Source organism: Pelodiscus sinensis, chromosome 25 (genome assembly GCF_049634645.1).
Source record: "Pelodiscus sinensis isolate JC-2024 chromosome 25, ASM4963464v1, whole genome shotgun sequence".
Lineage (NCBI taxonomy): Eukaryota > Metazoa > Chordata > Testudines > Trionychidae > Pelodiscus > Pelodiscus sinensis.
Genome location: NC_134735.1, coordinates 7,747,272 through 7,767,301, shown reverse-complemented (window position 1 = coordinate 7,767,301; position 20,030 = coordinate 7,747,272). Strand labels below are relative to the sequence as shown.

The 20,030-nt window shown below is 50.7% G+C and overlaps 1 protein-coding gene across 6 annotated transcripts in view; it reads left to right on the top strand.

Annotated features, from left to right (window-relative positions):
- Positions 1–20,030, top strand: part of COL8A2 (collagen type VIII alpha 2 chain) — a 188,584-nt gene that overhangs the window by 137,012 nt on the left and 31,542 nt on the right. The gene's annotated exons all lie outside the window — the stretch shown is intronic.

Below are 20,030 nucleotides of genomic sequence, written 5' to 3'. Positions count from 1 at the left end.
AGCTGTGCAGAAAGCCCCCTGAGCATAGTGGTTTTGTTTCTGTGTGGTTTGGGAATTGCGGAGATAACACCTGGATAGCCCCATCTAGAACTGGGCATGTGGTAGACAAGGGCTGAGCAAACTTCCTCCCCACACAACTCTGCCCGTGAACCTCAATGTCTGATCTGCTCTCCTGGTTCTGCCCAGCTCTGCCGTGGATCCCAGTCTGCTGTCTCCCCAGTATTCCAGTTGAGGGATCCCCACCCCCGGCTCTACCAAGGCCCCTCGATCCTGATTTGCAGCCTGGCTCTCTCCTCCGGAGCTAGCACTCGCTAGGCTGGAGCTGTCTGTCCCTCATGCCCCTTGGCACTGTGCTGAGCTCTGAGCACAGTTGCATTTACACTCGCCTACCTGCCCAAGCCACGGAACACAGACCTGGATTCAGAAGCTGCATATTCAAGCGACTTCTGAGCCAAAGGTTTAATTTATCCCCATTCGAATTGATGAATTGGCTGCAAAATTGGGATCTTGGTTTGAATTCCAATCCTCCCTGAATAGTCCAGTGGCGTTCCTCTGTGGGACCTCTTATTGAAGTCAGCCTGGATCTCCGGTTACCCACAAAGACCCCCAATGCTCTTTGATGCACAAGCAGTGCAGAGCATAACTGTGCAGCCGCCATCGGACAACGGCCTGGCCCCCGAAGCTGCTCTGTGGGCGTTTAGCACATGGCTGTGTCCTTACAGCAGAGTCGTTCAGCAAGAGGAGAATTAGACCAAAGCCACCTGATCTGTGACTGCACGTGGGACTTCAAGGATTAATTGTTACGCTTTTTTTCTCTTCCAATTGGTTGCACATTAAGCCTAGTGTCCCGGGTGCCGGGGTTTAGGAGCAGCCCACGTGAGCCTAATCATAGAATCATAGAATACTAGGACTGGAAGGGACCTTGAGAGGTCATTGAGTCCAGTCCGCTGCCCTCATGGCAGGACCCAGCACTGTCTACACCATCCCTGATAGACATTTATCTAACCTACTCTTAATTATCTCCACAAATGGAGATTCCACAACTTCCCTGGGCAATTTATTCCAGTATTTGACTACCCTGACAGTTAGGAACTTTTTCCTAATGTCCAACCTAAACCTCCCTTGCTGCAGTTTAAGCCCATTGCTTCTTGTTCTGTCCCCAGAGGCCAAGATGAACAAGTTTTCTCCCTCCTCCTTAGGACACCCTTTTAGGTATCTGAAAACTGCTATCGTGTTCCCCCTCAATCTTCTCTTTTCTAAACTAAACAAACCTAATTCCTTCAGCCTTCTCTCATAGGTCATGTTCTCTAGACCTTTAATCATTCTCGTTGCTCTTCTCTGGACCCTCTCCAATTTCTCCACATCTTTCTTGAAATGCGGTGCCCAGAACTGGACACAATACTCCAACTGAGGCCTAACCAGCACAGAGTAGAGTGGAAGAATGACTTCTCGTGTCTTGCTCACAACACACCTCTTAATGCATCCCAGAATCATGTTTGCTTTCTTTGCAACGGCATCACACTGCTGACTCATATTCAACTTGTGGTCCATTATAACCCCTAGATCCCTCTCTGCCGTACTCCTTCCCAGACAGTCGCTTCCCATTCTGTATGTGTGAAACTGATTGTTCCTTCCTAAGTGGAGCACTTTGCATTTGTCTTTATTAAACTTCATCCTATTTACCTCAGACCATTTTTCCAATTTGTCCAGGTCATTTTGAATTATGACCCTATCCTGCAGATTAGTCATAACCCCTTCCAGCTTGGTATCATCTGCAAACTTAATAAGCGTACTTTCTATACCAATATCTAAACCGTTGATATTGAACAGAGCCGGTCCCAAAACAGACCCCTGCAGAACCCCACTTGTTATGCCTTTCCAGCAGGATTGTGAACCATTAATAACTACTCTCTGAGTACGGTTATCCAGCCAGTTATGCACCCACCTTAGAGTAGCCCCATCTAATGAGGGGTGGCCTTGGACTGGTAGGAATGACAGCAGCTGGTTAGCCCAACGGTGGGGTTACCTGGCTGCATCTCCTGGTGCACGGGCGCCCAGGCGGGATCCATGTGTATGCAAGCAGAGCCCCCTGCCAGCCAGGGCCAACTTATCCGTTAGGCACAGTGCCTAGGGCCCACGATACTTTTAGGGGCCCACAAAAATGTTTTAATTTCTTTTAAAATCAGAAGAAAAAAAAGAATTTTTAGGGTAGAAGAAAATGTTTTAATTTTTTTCTCACATCAGAAAAAAATGAAACTTTTAGGGCCCACAAAAATCTATTCAATTTTGGCTAAAACAGGAAAAAAATGTTGAAGTATTTAAAGTTATTAAAGTTATTAAAAAAATGTTATTATTGATATTATTATGGTGGGAGGGGCCCACGAAGGCAAAAGTGTCTAGGGCCCACGAAAGTCATAATGCGGCCCTGAGCCCGGCGAAAGGGCCACTGGACTTCGCTAATGTGATTGTGAGTCCAGCTTTATCTCCACCGACAGTGGTGGACTTGCACCCCCGCAAGCCTCTTGTGCAGGCCCCTGGCAGCGCGATTAGGGCAAGGGGCTGTAAACCCGGAGAGGACGAGGCCTGGGTTTCGGTGACACAGTGAGACATTTTCCCAAAGGGATACGCTGAACCCTGGCTGAGAAAGGAGCCCTGGAACCCACGTGGAGGCAGAGCTCACTTGCAAATGTCCGCGGCTGATGCCCATGTGACGTGGGAGTTAATATTGATGGGCAATCAGAGCAGCCTGGTGTGCCAGCATCTTCAGTCCGTTATGTGACCTGCAGTGTTTCCATCCTGGGTACAATTACAGAGTCGCCCTGCCCTGTCTGCAGCCTGTCCCTGGCGTGCTAGGGGCAGCCAACCAGCCCCTTCTCGCTGTTCTGTGTCTACTGAGCTCTGGGGTGCCTGAGCGCTGCAGGGGCTGGTCAGGTTTCGCCCGGAAGCATGCGATTTGACTCTCCTTATTCGTTCATTGGCAGAGCTACCAATGACCGTAGAATTATCCAGCTGTGATTTGATTCAGCCCAGCAGCCTCTCATGGTACCAGGCAGACTAAGTTGCAGTAAAAGTTGTGGTAGATACACAAACCCATTGCATTTGTGTGGGCCGGGAGGTGCTCACACAAAAATCTCACCTCTGAAAAGCAGGAGAGTTTGGATCCCAGCCCCTTCATGTGGCTCAGGCTCAAGTTGCACTTGAGAGATGCGGTTTCTGTTCTTGGCTCCGCTAGTGATTTGTTCGGTGGCCTTGGGCAAGTCCCATCATCACCCTCTCATGTGCTTGTGCTTCAGGGTAGGGCTTAGGGTCTCTCGTTCAGGGTCTGGACAGCGCTCAGAAAAACAAGACCCTGATCTCTGTGCACAGCTGTAACACACACAGACATGGTGCTGCCCTGTAATAACCCAGATCCACTTAATACCTGCAGGTAGAAGCCATCAGCCATAAGAATAGCCAGGCTGGGTCAGACCAATGGTCCATTCTAGCCCATCTTCTGGCAGTGGCTAGTGCCAGGTGCTTGGACTTCTCCTCCATGAATGCATCTGTGCCTTTTGTGAACCCAGTTAGACTTCTGGCCTTCACAACAGCCCCTGGCCACAAGCATGTTGGGTGAAGAAGCACTTGTTTATATCTTTTTAAACCCTGCCTATTGATTTAATAGGGTGACCCCTGGTTCTTGGGTTATGAAGTAAATAACTCTTCAGTCTCTCCACTTTGTTCATGCATTGGACCAAAAGCTAAATATGAATCAACAGTGTGACGCTGCTGCAAAAAAAGCCAAACGTGATTCTGGGAGGCATTAACAGGAGTGTTGTAAGCAAGACACGAGAAGTTGTTCTTTCGCTCTACTCTGTGCTGCTTAGGCCTCGGTTGGAGTATTGTGTCCAGTTCTGAGCGCCACATTTCAAGAAAGAAGTGGAGAAGTTGGAGAAGGTCCAGAGAAGAGCAACAAGAATGATGAAAGGTCTAGAGAACATGATCTATGAAGGAAGGCTGAAAGAATTGGGCTTGTTTAGTTTGGAAAAGAGAAGATTGAGAGGGGACATGATAATGGTTTTCAGGTATCTAAAAGGGTGTCACGAGGAGGGAGAAAACTTGTTCTTCCTGTCCTCTGAGGCTAGAACAAGAAGCAATGGGCTTCAACTGCAGCAAGGGAGGTTTAGGTTGGACATTAGGAAAAAGTTCCTAACTGTCAGGGTAGTGAAACACTGGAATAAATTGCTGAGGGAGGTTGTGGAATCTCCATCTCTGGAGATATTTAAGAGTAGGTTAGATAACTGTCTATCAGGGATGGGCTAGACAGTACTGGGTCCTGCCATGAGGGCAGGAGACTGGACTCAACGACTTCTCGAGGTCCCTTCTAGTCCTAGTATTCTATGATTCTATGATTTATAGATCTTTTTTCACTGTCTGGTACTAGACAGGTAGTTACTGCATCGTTTATGCCGGGTTAATGTGGCATTAGGTGTACCACCCGTCTCATTAGGACATGGCAATTAAAGACCATCTCTGGTACTAGCTACAGACAATAAGGCTACGTCTACACTGGCCCCTTTTCCGGAAGGGGCATGTTAATTTCACCTATCGTAGTAGGGAAATCCGCGGGGGATTTAAATATCCCCCGCGGCATTTAAATAAAAATGTCCACCGCTTTTTTCCGGCTTTTAAAAAAGCCGGAAAAGAGCATCTACACTGGCCCCGATCCTCCGGAAAAAGCGCCCTTTTCCGGAGGCTCTTATTCCTACTTTGAAAAGGGCGCTTTTTCCGGAGGATCGGGGCCAGTGTAGACGCTCTTTTCCGGCTTTTTTAAAAGCCGGAAAAAAGCGGCGGACATTTTTATTTAAATGCCGCGGGGGATATTTAAATCCCCCGCGGATTTCCCTACTACGATAGGTGAAATTAACATGCCCCTTCCGGAAAAGGGGCCAGTGTAGACGTAGCCCTTGGGCCTGTGAGTATTTCTGCATGTTCTTGCACAAGATCTCAAGATCTAGAGCAATTCAGGCCGTGCATGTATAATGTGATGCCCCACAATGGTGAGCAGAGGTTGTTTCTGGGACCTCAGCATCTAAAACCAGCTGTTGCCTGAGCTAAAAGGCCTAAAGCCAGTAGCAGCCTCATGAATCTCAATAGAGCCTTGCCACTTGAGGGAGACAGATGAGCACTGCACCAGGTAAGTGTGACTTACACGCGCATTTACACCTGGAGCAGCAGGCGTGCGATGGCAGGGTCACGGGTATAAAAATGAATGCGTGTGCCACCCCATCTGGCTTGGAAAGCATCTCGGATATACATCTCTGCAGGGGCCAGAGGCATTCATCAGCCAAGGCATTGCATGGCGAGCCCATCTCATTCAAAGAAACCAGCACGAATGCAGAACGTGACAGGTTGCAGCATCTCACTCGTACAGCAGATAACTCAGCACCCTAGGCAGCTCCCTTCCTGCACAGGGAGCGAGGGGGAATGCCTCCGAACAGCATTGCTGCTGCCTTGTCCTATGGAGCCGGTTTGAGAACAGCTCTCCCCGCATCAGATCCTAAGGCTGGAAAAGACCTTCGGAGTCATCGAGTCCAGCCCCCTGCCCAAAGCAGGACCAACCCCAGTTCAATCATCCCAGCCAAGTCAGGATTTAAAAACCTTTAGGGATGGACATTCCAGCACCTCCCTAGGGAACCCATTCCAGTGCTTCCTCGCCCTCTAGGGCAGCAGTTCCCAAACTTTTCAGCATCACGCCCCCTTTTTGATTGTTAAGAAACCCTCATACCCCATCCTCCCAAAGTAGCAGAAAACTTGTTGAACAAAAAAAAAGGGGGGGGGGACCTGACCGGGGCCACAAAAATAAAAATAGCAGCAAAACTTGGGGGGGGTGCACTCCCCCTGGAATTTCTTCACAGTTTGGGAACCCATGATCTAGGGAAATAGTTTTTCCTAATATCTAACCTAGATCTGCCCCACTGCAACTAGAGACAGTTGCTCCTTGTTCTGCCATCTGTCACTTCCCTTTCTGGGATCATCCCTGAAATGCTACCTGTGTCATCCGGACGATATCGCTTTTGATTGAGCGAGGCAGCTGCCAGCAGTGATGTTATGGCACATGCAGTCGGTGACAGAATGCCACAAATAAAGTAACCCAGCTGCCTACTGCTACCTCTGCCTACTTCCCCCTCCTCCAAAACACACGGGGGTTATGGATCGGCTTCATGGCAGCAGAGGCTGATGTCAGGCGGGAGGCCTCTGGGAAAGGAATCGCATGGCTGCACGGCTAAGTGGTTTTGGATCACATCTGACTCAGCCTACGTCTACACTGCATGGCTATTTCGGGATACCGGAATATCCCAAAATATTTTTCGAAATAACGGACTCGCGATTTCGCCATCCCGGTAAACCTCGTTGCACCGACGGCTCAGGGATGGCTCGAAACAGTGCGTCATTTTGAAATTGGGTGCTGTGTGAACCTGCCAAATTTCAAAATAAGCTATTTCGAAATAGATTGGAAAGAAGATAGGCAATTTGCATAGTGCAAATTACGTATCTTATTTCGAGTGTAGGGTGCTGTATAGTCGCTCCTTTAGCCACGTGTTCTGGTAGCAGGAACCAAGTCCACTGTGCGTTCTGAAAAGGAGGTGATGGCACTAACAAATCAGGGGTGGGGAATAATTGATATCTGTATAAGTCTCCGCCCGTTCCCTGAGCGTCCCTACACTGACCCTGTCAAAAAGCTTAGGAGTGAGGTCTGAATGGCTTTAAAATGCCTTTGTCTGACAACAGATGCTCTGGAAGCACTAAATACTGTGAGCAGAGCTCTCTGCTGACATCGCTCCATTGAGTTCAGCAGAGATACACCCATGTATCTGGCTCAGGAGTTGGCCCTTTATTACCCTCCTCATCACCAGCAGGCGTTCACTTGTCTATTGCAGTAGCCCGGAGAGGCCAGCCAGGACGGACACCCCACTCGGCTGGAAGCGCTACAAACACGTTCCAATGGAAACGCCTGCCCCCTAGAATCCCTCTCACTTTCTGATTTGTCCACCGGGGACTGTCAGCTCTTGGTCTAGTGCAGAGCTACTCACCATGCGGCCCACGGGCCTCATGCGGCCTGTGGCCCGTTTGTAACTCATTTTTTGCCAAAGCTCACTCACTAGGCTCTTGCCATTTTGATGCCGGACTATCAGGAATGCTGCAAACAAAGTAACAGCGGCAGAACTCTTGCGTTTAGAGTATTTGTGCTAAATCTTGCCAGTCTAGACGTAGCCGATATCTAGAAAGGGTTTGTCTAGGGGCAGTGTTACATCAGTTTGACTAAAGGTGCGATTTGAATCCAACTGAGCGCAAAAGGCAGTGTGGACACTCTTACTTCAGTTTAAACCAGGCTCATTTGGTTCCGTGTAATTCAACTGGGAATTGCTTTAACCTTGCCTGAAATAATCCACTCTTAAACAGAACAAAGTGTGTCTAGACGGGGGCTAGGGATGTAAAATCCCGCTTAATTGGCTAACCGGTTAAACATATTGATTAACTGATTAAACCATTAAAGGGGAGGGTGGGCGGGGGGATCGCTCCAGCCTGGCTGGAGTGGCACCCCTCCCTCCCACCACGTGGCTAGAGCAGCTGCCTCTCCTTCCCCATTGCAGGCAGGGAGAAGCTCCAGCCCCCACCAATTAACCCAGGAGTGGGCAAAAAGGCTTCTGCAGGCCACATCTGGCCCACCAAGCGGGTGGATCCAGCCTGCAGAGGCTCTGCCCCCAGGCCAATTAAGGTCTGGGGGAGGGGGAGCACACGAAGCCTTCTCCACTCTGCCCCCATCCTGCGAGCAGTGCGTGGTGCTTCAAAGCGCCGCATGCTCCTGGCAAGGCGGGGGGAGGCTTTGTGCATTTCCCCCCCCCCCACCCAGTCCCTAATTGGCCTAGGGGCAGGAGAGCACAGGAAGCCTCCTTCCACGCCAGGGGCATGGGCACCTCGGGGGAACGTGGGGTGGGGGCAAAGGCACTCCCTCACCCCTAGACCAATCATTGGTCTAGGGGTGGGAAACCTGGAAATATCTTGGCCACACCCCTTCCACTCAATGCTCCGACCCTTCTGCTCGATGCCCCGCCCCTTCCTGTGCGGCCTGGGGCCACTTCAAAAATTTCCAAAGTGGCCCCCGGCAAAAAATTATTGCCCACCCCTGAGTTAACTGGTTAAACATTCACATCCCTAGTGGGGGCTTGTGCCTGTTTAGCTAACTTGGTTTAAAACTAATTTAAGAGTATATTGGCGCACATTTCTCATGCAGACAAAGGCCAAGTTAGCAAGGCTTGTTGGAGAGGTGGGAATAGAGCCCAAGAGTCCTGGCGTTCAGCATCTTGCTCTAAATACTAGACTCACTGCCTAATAACTAGGGGTATGTCTACACTACCCTCCTAGTTCGAACTAGGAGGGTAATGTATGCATACCGCACTTGCTAATGAAGCCCGGGATTTGAATTTCCCGGGCTTCATTAGCATAAGCGGGGAGCCGCCATTTTTAAATCCCCGCTGCTTCGAACCCCGTGCAGCGCGGCTACACGGGGCTCGAACTAGGTAGTTCGGACTAGGGTGCCTATTCCGAACTACCGGTACACCTCGTTTCACGAGGAGTAACGGTAGTTCGGAATAGGCACCTAGTCCGAACTACCTAGTTCGAGCCCCGTGTAGCCGCGCTGCACGGGGTTCGAAGCAGCGGGGATTTAAAAATGGCGGCTCCCCGCTTATGCTAATGAAGCCCGGGAAATTCAAATCCCGGGCTTCATTAGCAAGTGCGGTATGCATACATTACCCCGCTAGTTCGAACTAGGAGGGTAGTGTAGACATACCCTAGAGTCGCAGCCATGAAAAACGCATCACGGACCAAGAAATCTGGTCTCCCGCCATGAAATCTGGTTGCTTATGTGCTTTTGCCCTCTACTGTGCAGAATTCAAGGGGGAGGCCCGCCTTTCTCAAACTGAGGGATCTGGACCCAAAAAGGAGTTGCAGGGGGGGTCCCAAGGTTATTTTGGGGGGGGGTTGCGGTGTTGCCACCCTTTTTTCTTGCACTTCCTTCAGAGCTGGGCAGCTGGAGAGGGATGGGTTGTTTGCCAGGCGCTCAGCTCTGAAGGCAGCGCCCTGCTAGCAGCAGTGCAGAAGTAAGGGTGGCCCTACCATACCGTGCCACCCTTACATCTATGCTGCTGCCTTCAGAAGTGGGCGACCGTAGAGTAACGGCTGCTGACTGAGGGCCCAGCTCTGCAGGGAGCGGCACAGAAGAGCGGCGACTCCATACCAGGCCGTCCTTTCTTCTGTGCTGCTGCTGGCTGGCGACTCTGCCTTTAGAGCTGGGCTCCTGGCCAGCAGCTGCTGCTCTCCAGCTGCCCAGCTCTAAAGGCAGTGCCCCCAGCAGCAGCAACATCACAGACGAAGAGTAGCAGTACCGCAACCCCCCCAATAACCTGGTAACCCCCCCCCCCCCACTTCTGTTTGAGTGAACCTCCCCTACAATCACACCACCATCATGGCCTTTCCTGTTTTAAAAGCCGGTGACCATGAAATTGATCAACATGGACCGTGAATTTGGAAGGGCCCTTCAGGACGAGTGCTGCAACATCACACACCAATCAGGGGTGAGAGTTTGCACAGCAAACTACAGGAGCATCCCCAGGTTGGCTATCGGCTCTCAGCTCTCAGGATTAGCCATTGCTCTGCTGGGGATGCCTGACCCGTCAATCATGCCTGTAACGGACTCATACCCTGGCTGGAGGGCACGGATCTGAAGCTACAATTATGTTTCAGGCAGGCCGAGCTCTTGGTGGTGGAAATTTTGCCAGAGAGGAAGATGGGACAAGTCTGGAAGGCTCGTGTCTTTCGCTTTCAAGCCCGCTTGCCCCTCCTTGATCGGGGAACAAAACATGCATGGCAGGAGGGTTTACGGCGGGAGGGTTTATAGAGCCTATTTAAAAGGCATCTGTTTCCAATCCTGCCAATCCTCGGTGCAAAACCTCAAACAAAACAAAACATCCCGAAGAAAGGAATCTTTGAGTGGCGAGCTTGTTTTCCGACGCGGCTGTCATCTGCAACATGCAACGTCCTTTGAGCCTCTAAGCTGAGAGCGCTTCACCCCCGTCCAGCCCGAGAGCTCTGTTTTCAAGCGGCTGCTTTGTTTTGCTTTTGTTGCACGTTTTGGCAAAACCCACCATCTGCTTTTCTGCAAGGGGGTCTCCTGGGAGATAGGAGCTAAACTCCCCCCCCTCTGCCCAGCCCCCCAACTAGTGCTAATAATGCTGTCTGCCTTTTGTTAGAGAGCTCTCATCCTGCAGGCCCCGGCACGTGAAACGCAGGGTCTTGGCAAACCCACACGGACCCGTTTCTCTTTGGCACCATCCCCCTCCACCCCCCACCTCTCCAGTGCAGCAGCAAGGGAAAGGCCAGGCGGCCGTAAAGGCAAAACGAGCCTTTTGTAGAGAACACTTTGATTTGGAGCTTTCCCAGGGCAGTTTCATGCACAGAGGGGCACTGGGGTGAGAGCAGCCCCAGAGGAAATAGAGACGTAAACGGTCCAGACACTAGTGTTCCGGCACCAGGTTGCCCCTTGGCCTCTCCCAAGGGGTTCGATTCTGACCGTGCAAGGCTACGAGGTGTTAGTGAGCAGATCATACAGGCTCGTAAAGCTGAACACGGGGCACGGCGAGTGACAAGCTGCCGTGGTGCCTGGAGCACCCCGCTAGTGGGTTCTGCTTGCACAGAGTGCCTTGTTAACACTGGAGGAGCTTTGAGGGGATCACACGCCTCTGGGCACATCGAAACTGGGCCTCTGTCCCTTGCTCAGCAAAGGGCTGAGCGTGCCGGTCAGCAGGAAAGGCGCCGGTGTAGCCGTGGCGCTGCCCAAAATGGCCAAGGGAGGGAACAGTCCTCATCAGAAAACACCCCAAATGATGCAACTATCAAGCCACTGCTATTATGCGTATTATGGTAACATCTGCAACCTCCTCCCCGCTGCTCCATTGTGCGAGGCGCTGTACAGGCATATTGTGAGAGATGGTCCCTGCCCCACAGATCCTACAATCTGAAACCAACAAAGCAAAGGTCGCCCCCATTTTACAGCTGAGGAACTGAGGCACAGAGTGCTGGAGCGACCTTTTTTTTGCTCGACAAATTTTCCCTGGTGGTTTTTTTTTTTGCTTGACAAATTTTTGTCTAGTATTTTTTTTTAAACCATCGGGCTTGCCAATTGGTTTAGACCAGTCCTGAGCTCAGGGACCTCAGCTCCCTCTGTGCACCATCCTGCCCTGGACTGGATTTCATCTGTTCTGCTGAGCAATACAGTACCGGTGCGCTCTGCTGCCGAGAGAGGGTCTCTGATTGTGGGGAAATAAACCTCTTCCAAGACTTTCTCCAAAGCAGGGGGCTGTTCCCCCACCCAATAGAGAAGCCCTCTTGGGGATTGTTCCAAGCCCCTCGTGGCTGAGAAGGACAGGCACGTTCCTCTTCGGGACCCTCCACCCCCAGCAAAGTGGGGGAGGATCATGACTGAGGCTGAGCAGGGGGGAAAATGGATCAGTGAATTCATCCAAGCAGCTCAGCTCATCTGGGAGAAAAGTGCTACCATGCAGCTGGAGAGCAGCCTTTAACTAGGGAAGTAAAATCCTGTGTAAAATGGTAACCAGATAACCTATATGTTTAACCAGTCAACCAGCCCACCATGTCACGCTAGGGCGGGGGGGGGGGTGCAGGAGGAGCTCTCTGCCCACGGCACACCATGCTGGGCCCGGCCAGGCTGGCACACCGGGTAACCAGGTAACCGATTACGCCTTTACAGCCCAACCTTTGACCTCCGGCTGCTAAATCCTGCTCCCCTGAAATCAGCCTAGGTTTTGCCATTGACTTCCTTGGGAGCGAGGGCCATGCAGCCAGAGCCAGTCTTAGGATTTATGGGGGTGCAGTACTGTTAAACTGGGGCCCCCATGCCCAACAGCATCCTGGGGAAGGGATGGGGATGTTTTTTTTAGAGAGGTGATTTTTAGAGAGATGTTTTTCTAGAGAGGAGAGCGACACACCAATGAAATATTTTTAAAGCAGATTTTAAACTCCGGTCCTGTTGACCGACACAGTCAATTCAGGAACTGACAGGATAGTCCTAGCGTTGAAATGCTTGTTAAACGGCTTTTCGTACTGCTAATCACTCTGGCAGGCTTTGTCATTGTTAAGTTAACTAGATCCTCTCCGGAGGAAGCAGAGCCACAGACCAGAGATAGGAAGAGGTGGTGGTGGACTTTAAGACCCAGTGGTGCCCCAAATTTTCAGGTGCCCCATGCAGCTGTGTGTTCTGGTATGGATAAGGACGGCCCTGCCCTTAGCCAGGCAGTGCGGACAGGATACAAATGAGGACTGCTCCTCCCCGGACCTAGGCAGAGCACATCTACACACCCGCTGGAGAATGTGCATGACGAAGGTCAACTCAGCCACCATCTGCTTTGCTTTGAAAGAGGAGTGGGAGAGGTAAAGGTCAAATCAGAAGTCGGCAGGATCTGTCCTGAGTCCGACGGCAAATTTCCCATTTAATCTCTCTGCGCCACACCTTGAAATAGTCTACAAAAGCTTCTGGCAAGCCCAAGAGGTGCGGCGGGTCTCTCTCCAAAGCAGGGCGGGCTTAGGGGATATTTTATGTAACCTCGTTGCATTTTCGTACCCTTATCCGCCGTGCAAAGTAACGTATCAGGACCATTGGCTGCGGCCTCTGAACCTGCCAGGCACCTTGCCACTAGTTATCTCACACCCTGAGCCTCTTGTTACTACCAAGGGGACGTTCCCTGGCTTGGCAGGTTACCCCAGACTGAAGGCGGCTCGTGGGCTGACATCCAGAGAGAGGGTGTTTGCCGAGAGCTAGAATTTAGACTCTGGGCTGGTCAGAAGAGCATCAGTAGTTCAGGGTATGGATGTTAAAGCTACAGCCACGGACTCGGCAAATAGCCATGCCCCAGCACCTGTGCAAGGCTCTCTGGCTGCACAGCTCCATGTCCTAGAAAGGGAGGGTCAGAATCATTGTGACCCAAGGCGGGTGGCTGAGCCCAGTTTTCTGAGCTACGGGGCCTGTCCCAGCCCCCTCCCAAATGTTTAGGGGGCTTTTTCTGCTTCAGGGTAGGGGCTCGAAGTGGGGACTCAGCAGTGGGTGGGAACAGGGAGTTGGTTGGTGGGCAGAGGGCAGCAGTGGGTGGCCTCGGTTTGCAGCCTCCGGTAGCTCACCAGCCCCCCTCTTCCCGCCACTGGAAGGCCAGGTGGCCCAGGCCCAAATGGAGGGTTCTGTGAACTGCGAGAGCATGTGACTCCTCTTCATCCACTCGGGAAGCCAACCCCACCTCGGCTCTGCCCGGTTGGGACGCTCGGTAGCTGGGAAAGCCAGGCCCAGCCACGGGAGGGAGCAGAGCCTGGGGGAGTGTGTGAGCCTGCCCCAGAAAGCTCCTCCTTCTGTCCTGTTTTATAAGTGCCAGAACGGGAGCTGTCGGCTCCAGAGAGTTTCTCGACTTCTCTGTCTCCTCACTTCCAGGCCGGGGGTGACACAGACCCTCCGCCCCATCCCGCCCATGGCTCAGCATAGCGTGCCAGGCTAGGAAGCTGGTTGCAAGCGTTGGTCTTATGCTAGAGCAGCCATTCTGAGCCGTCTGCATTTTTAATGCCCTGCTTTGTTTGGGGCTGCCCTGAAATGCAGGCGCTGTCGTAACAACCTCAGGCAGGGCCTTGCGCTCTCTAGCCAGGGCACTTTGACTTTGGGTTCGTGCCCGTCGTTCAGCTCAAGGATTTCGGGGAGGGAGGAATGCACACGACACGCGCCAAACCCCAGACCTCGCTGCAGCTGCGAGCACCTCATTGTGTCGGAGTTGGGAAGATTTGGGCACAAGATTTGGAGCTTTGGGAAGTATGTGGAGCCGAAAGCCAGGCCAAGCAGCGGTGCATGATGGGAGGAGAAGCAGCCTCCGCTCCCCAAGCGGCCCCACAGACAGGCAGTGACGCTCACGCATGCCCTGCAGGAGCAAGCAGAGGGCTGGAGAGAACGGGCTCAGAGGCTCTAAGACTTGACTCACCCCAGCTTCATGCTGATATGACCCTACTGAGCTCAGCGGAGCGACTCGGCCTTATAGTGCATGACACGTGCTGCAATAAATGAGCTTGGGACTATGCTAGGTGCTGGGTTATACTTACAGATACAGCAGTAGCAGCATCTGACTTGGGGGGATAAGGCAATATGGCACATTTCTTGTGAAGGCAGAATTCATTTACTGCCCTCATTACTGGGGGCTAGACTTGCCAGAGGTGTTCAACAAAAATCCAGAACACAGTAAACTTGGCTGAGCAAAAAAAACACCAAAAAACGGGAGACCAACGTTGTTGAGCAACCAATGTTGGGTTTTTTTATCGGACGGGGGACCCAAATACCGAATTGTCCGGATGAAAACTGGACACCTGGCAACCCTAACGGGGAAAGTGCAGGAAGGCCCACCAGGGGAAGGCAAGTCCCAGCCCCGCCCCTTCCCCCTGAGGCCCCGCCCCTTCTGCAAACATACATGTGGAGCCACGCCTGCCCTGCAATGTAGGGGCCAGAGCTAATACCCCCAGCCCTGGAGTATACCCGGCCCCCCTAGCCTCTCCCCTCCCAGCAGGCAGTGCAGCCTCAGCTTTCCTGGCCAACGTGTGGCCAGTTTTGGGAAGGCAATGCCTTCCCTTGTCTACATCACCCATCACTGATGCTAGTTGCTGAAATTATCCAACACACACACACACACACACACACACACACACACACACACACACACACACACACACACACACTCACACATGCTCTCACAGCCATCTTTGTTGCTCTGCTCTGAGCTCTCTGCAGTTTGCTGGGAAGCAGAGCCATGTCATTCAGTTTGGGGGCACCTTTGTGACTGGGAAGAGGTCAACATAGCTTCACTGATGTCAATGGAATTATGCTAATTTACACCACACGAGGAGCGAGCCCAATAGTCTATGGGCTCGTCTACACTGGCCCCTTTTCCGAAAGGGGCATGTTAATTTCACAGGTCGTAATAGGGAAATCCGCGGGGGATTTAAATATCCCCCGCGGCATTTAAATAAAAATGTCCGCCGCTTTTTTCCGGCTTTTAGAAAAGCCGGAAAAGAACGTCTACACTGGCCCCGATCCTCCGGAAAAAAGCCCTTTTCCAGAGGATCTCTTATTCCTACTTCAAAGGGATCTCTTATTACTACTTCAAAGTAGGAATAAGAGATCCTCCGGAAAAGGGCTTTTTTCCGGAGGATCGGGGCCAGTGTAGACATTCTTTTCCGGCTTTTCTAAAAGCCGGAAAAAAGCGGCGGACATTTTTATTTAAATGCCGCAGGGGATATTTAAATCCCCCGCGGATTTCCTTATTACGACCTGTGAAATTAACATGCCCCTTTCGGAAAAGGGGCCAGTGTAGACGTAGCCTGTGTGTGATCACTATAAAACTGTAGACCCCATGATGTGACAGCAACAGAAGAGATTTTAAGTGGTGTGTGTGTCTAAGTTGTTTGGCATGCTCAAGGCCAATTTACTGTCCATAATTACCTCTGGATTTTGGTGCCTTTTCATTTGTCGCACTTTGTCCAGCATTCATCCAAGCAAGAGGGACGAGGTCAGGGTGTTCACATTGGATTTGCAGGCTGCGTTTTCTTTTGCAGCTATATCAGCTAGTCCTGGCGATAGTTACGACATCACAAACGGACAATTATGAAATCACATGAGAAAAAAAAAGCAGAGACTGCACTATTGTTTCATCATGTTTCATCTCTAGCTCACTAGGAAGGAAAGTGTCTTTATTAGAGGTGGTCCAAATGTTAACCAAAAATCATTGTGAAAATTTCTTAAAAAAAAACTAGCAACATTTTTTTGCAACAGCCTCTAGAGTATCTGAAAAGTTTGTAAAATCCAAAATTTTGACACACATGTTTGGCTGGCGTCAGTAGTTTTCCTCGTTGGGGAAACTGAGGCATGGATTGGGGAAATATTTCACCTGCAGTCTCACAAAGGGATTCGCAGACCTTTTACTCTAACCAATGCACCTCGCTTTCTTCCCTTTGCTGAACAATTTAGTGAGAAAGATCCTATTTTCACATCAATAGGGGGTGAAAAATGTTGAAAATCTGTGATCTGCAAACAGAGGTTTTCCTAAAAGAAAGGTTCCCATGGGACACAAGCAGCAGTCTGAGGATCGGCCAGCTTTTCAACCCTCCTTTGAAACATCTAACCTTGAGGTTAGAGGCCACAAAATAATTTTCTTCGTCTGAGCCCAGGCATGGTGATTTGCCAGGAAATCTCTCTCTGGTGTTGGTATCATAAGCTATTAAACATCTACATTTCTTGCTAGTCTCTAAGGTGCTGCAGGACTATTTGTTGTTTTGTACGTTTTTTTTCAGTTTCCTAGATTATAGTCTCATGACACAAGTGACCTTTTTCATGCTGCCTCTTGTTTGCACTTAGACACTTCCGTAGAAGCTTAAGAGTTTGGAAATAACCCTATAGAGCTGCCTTTCTCTCTAGTTCTCTCCTCAGAAGGGACATGAGGGACTGGCAGATAAGTTGGAGGGTAGGGATAGAGTCCAGAGTGACCTGGACAAATTGGAAGATTAGGCCAAAAGAATTCTGATGAGGTTCAACAAGGACAAGTGCAGAGTCCTGCACTTGGGGTGGAAGAATCCCAAGCATTGTTACAGGCTGGGGACCGACAGTCTAAGCAGCAGGTTGGTAGAAAAAGACCTGGGGATTATAATGGGTGAGAAGCTGGATATGAGTCAACAGGGCGTGGCATATTGGGGTGCATTAGGAGGAGCATTGCCAGCAAATTGAGGGAAGTGATTATTCCCCTTTATTCGGCTCCGGTGAGGCCACATCTGGAATATTGCGTCCAATTCTGGGGTCCCCATTACAAAAAGGATGTGGACGCATTGGAGAGAGTCCAGTGGAGGGCAACCAAAATGATCAGAGGGCTGGAGTTCATGACCTATGGGGAGAGGCTAAAGGATTTGGGAAGAGAAGAGCGAGGGGGGATTTGATAGCAGCCTTTGAGTACCTGAAGGGGGGTTGCAGAGAGGATGGAGAGAGGCTGTTCTCAGTGGTGACAGTTTTTTCTAATAGCCAGCCTAGACCTCTCCCTCTGCAACTTGAGACCATTGCTCATTGTTCTGTCATCTATTTCCCTAGGAAGGCGGTGAAGCACTGGGATGGGTTCCCTAGGGAGGGAGTGGAATCTCCATCCCTAGACGTTTTTAAGTCCTGGCTTGACAACGCCCTGGCTGGGATGATTGAGTTGACATTGGTCCTGCTTTGGGCAGGGGGCTGGACTCAATGACCTTCCGAGGTCTCTTCCAGCCCTACGATTTGATGATGCTATGACTTTTTTATCCCTGTGGGGTTTCCCTCTCATGGCTCTGTCCTTGGATGCTTCAGGATGGAGATGCCTATCGCCTATTCACTGGAACCTTTTGTTAAGAGTGTGGGGAGTGTTAGGCCTTGTCCGCACTACAGAGTTAAGTCGCATTCCCATCTCCGTATTCCTCATTCCACGAGGAGTACAGCTAGTTCGGATTAGAAGCCTAATCTGAACTAGCTACTCTGTGCCGCGTGTAGCCACGCGGCACGGGGTTCGAACTAGCCGGCATTTAAAAATGGCGCCGGCCGGCTTCATGCAAATAAAGCCCGGGAAATTCAAATCCCGGGCTTCATTTGCAATTGCGGATGACTACACTACCCCGCTAGTTTGAACTAGCGGGGGTAGACATACCCTTAGTTTAGCATTGGCACTTCCATAGAGTTAGGTGGATGTAAGCTGCCTTTCAGCGACCTGTAGCCGTGTGGGTCTGTTTCAGCACAAGGAGTCCGGTGGCACTTTAAAGACTAACTCCTCCTCCACAAGTGGAGTAGAATCAAGGTCAATGTAGTTTGGTCAACACAGCCCCAGCATAGACATTGCTCTTCTGACATTGCCGGTTACTAGCTTTTAGCAACTAGCCCACACTACTCCACCCTGGCCATACAATGGGTACCGGTGCCCTTGGAGAGGAAATGCGCTGCTGACACAAGGCACAAAGGGTAGATACGCAGAAGCAACGGCATTACTGCGATAGCTCAATGCAGACATAAGTTAGGTCGACTTCATTTTTTAGAGTGGACATGGGCATGGGAGGAAGTCTTGCTCTGAAATCGCCTCTCCTCAAATTGGATTATGGGCGTGGACAGCCAGTTCCGGGGCTCAGCTGATGTGTGTGTTCTATCTGCCTCCCCATTTCTCTTTTAGGCAAGGACCAGGTGCGGAGTGTGCTCCACTCCCACTGGTTCGCAGGAAGCTTTTGGGAGTCTCACAGGGTCGGATCTCTAATGATTCAGGCAGCTCCCTGAGCAGAGATGCCCGCGATGGGGGAGAAAATACTAGGGAGCCCCGTTCTACCCAGCATCTTGCTTAGCAGAATGACCTCTGAGCTCAGCTCTTTCTGCCCTCTGGGAACAATCCTGTCTCCATTTCTGGGATCTTTCATAGGATGATTCCCAGGTATGTTGGTTAAATAAACCTCACATCCTTCCCCCACCCCAGCGAAGTAGGTCAGCCAGTATCCCTGGCCCAGTTCTGCAGGTGGGGAAACCGAGGCAGGGAGAAGGGAAGTGACTTACTCCAAATCACACAGTGAGTTAGTAGCAGAATCAGAAATAAAACCCATGGGTCCTGCCTGCAAGGTTTGTCCTCTGACTACTAGACCATGCTAGCTGTCCAACTGACTGCGGCATTAATCCCATGCCAAAGGAGCCAGGACTTGCAATTTCACCTTGTTCATTGTCTGTGGTGCAAGGAAGAGCAAATCCTCTTCCCTCAAGGTCCCCGCGAGCTGAACCACCTGCTTCCCTTGTGAGCTCCACAGCCCCCAAAGTCTCACTCAGGCCTTAACCCCGTTTTGTGAGGTGCCATTTCCTCCCCTCAGGACAGGAGAAGGCCGCGTGGAAACATGGCAGCCAAAAGATGGCAGCCGGAGCAAACTCTTTACCTCAGCATGTTGGCACCCTGGCCACAGCTCACCCTCCCATGCACCAAGCGTGTGGAATCACAGGAGGGCTGTTCTAGAGCTAGAGCTAACAAAACAAAACTTCACAAACATTCATTGGGGCTGCGAGGCCCGAGGTCTTCATTAAAGATGTTTGATGGCTTGGCCTAGACAGTTTGAGGCATCAGAAATTGTCCCATGCTGGGTTATGTCTCTTTCTTTCTTTCTTTCTTTCTTTCTTTCTTTCTTTCTTTCTTTCTTTCTTTCTTTCTTTTCAGTTTTATTTGCTTTTGTTTTTTCATGCCACAGCTTTCTGCCGCCGTTTCAGTGGAAATGAGTCAGGAAATGCCGATCAAATCCAGCTGAGGGGCTGGCTGGTCTGCTCATTTTTTCTGAGGAACAGAAAGGCCAAGCACTTCATGCTTATTAATAGCAACCACGGTTCTGTTATTATGAGACTCAAAAACACCCTGCTCTTTAGTGTTGTGTGTTATTTAAGCTTCTGAAAATAAATGTTCGTTGGTGCAAATCAATCTGCTTGCAAAGCTTTCTGCTTGGGACTGGCACAGAAAGTGTTGCTAGAGGAAAGATCTATTCATAGAGCGTATTTATTTTGTATAAACAGGCACTCAAGTCTGCTGTTCCATGGCATCATAACCCTCTGTGCTTTTACAATCTGAGGTTCTCATAAGTACTTGACCAAACAAACTTCTGTTGTTGAAAAAGCACCACCGTGGAAAGCTACTAGTGCTGGCAGACCTGGGAGTGGGAATTGGTTTCTGACATTTAATTTTTCAGGCCGCCAGCCGCCAAAAGCTACAGGCATTTGGGAACCCACTGCCCGAGCTGAGCGCAAACAGAGCTGTGTGCCTCTAAGGTTTCAGTCAGAGAGAGAGGCCCAGACTTTGAACCTGAAATCTTTTCGAGAGCCAACTCCAAAGCACACACGTTTTTTGTTAGAGGGAATCCTGTTCGTTTGAGAGATGTGACAACAA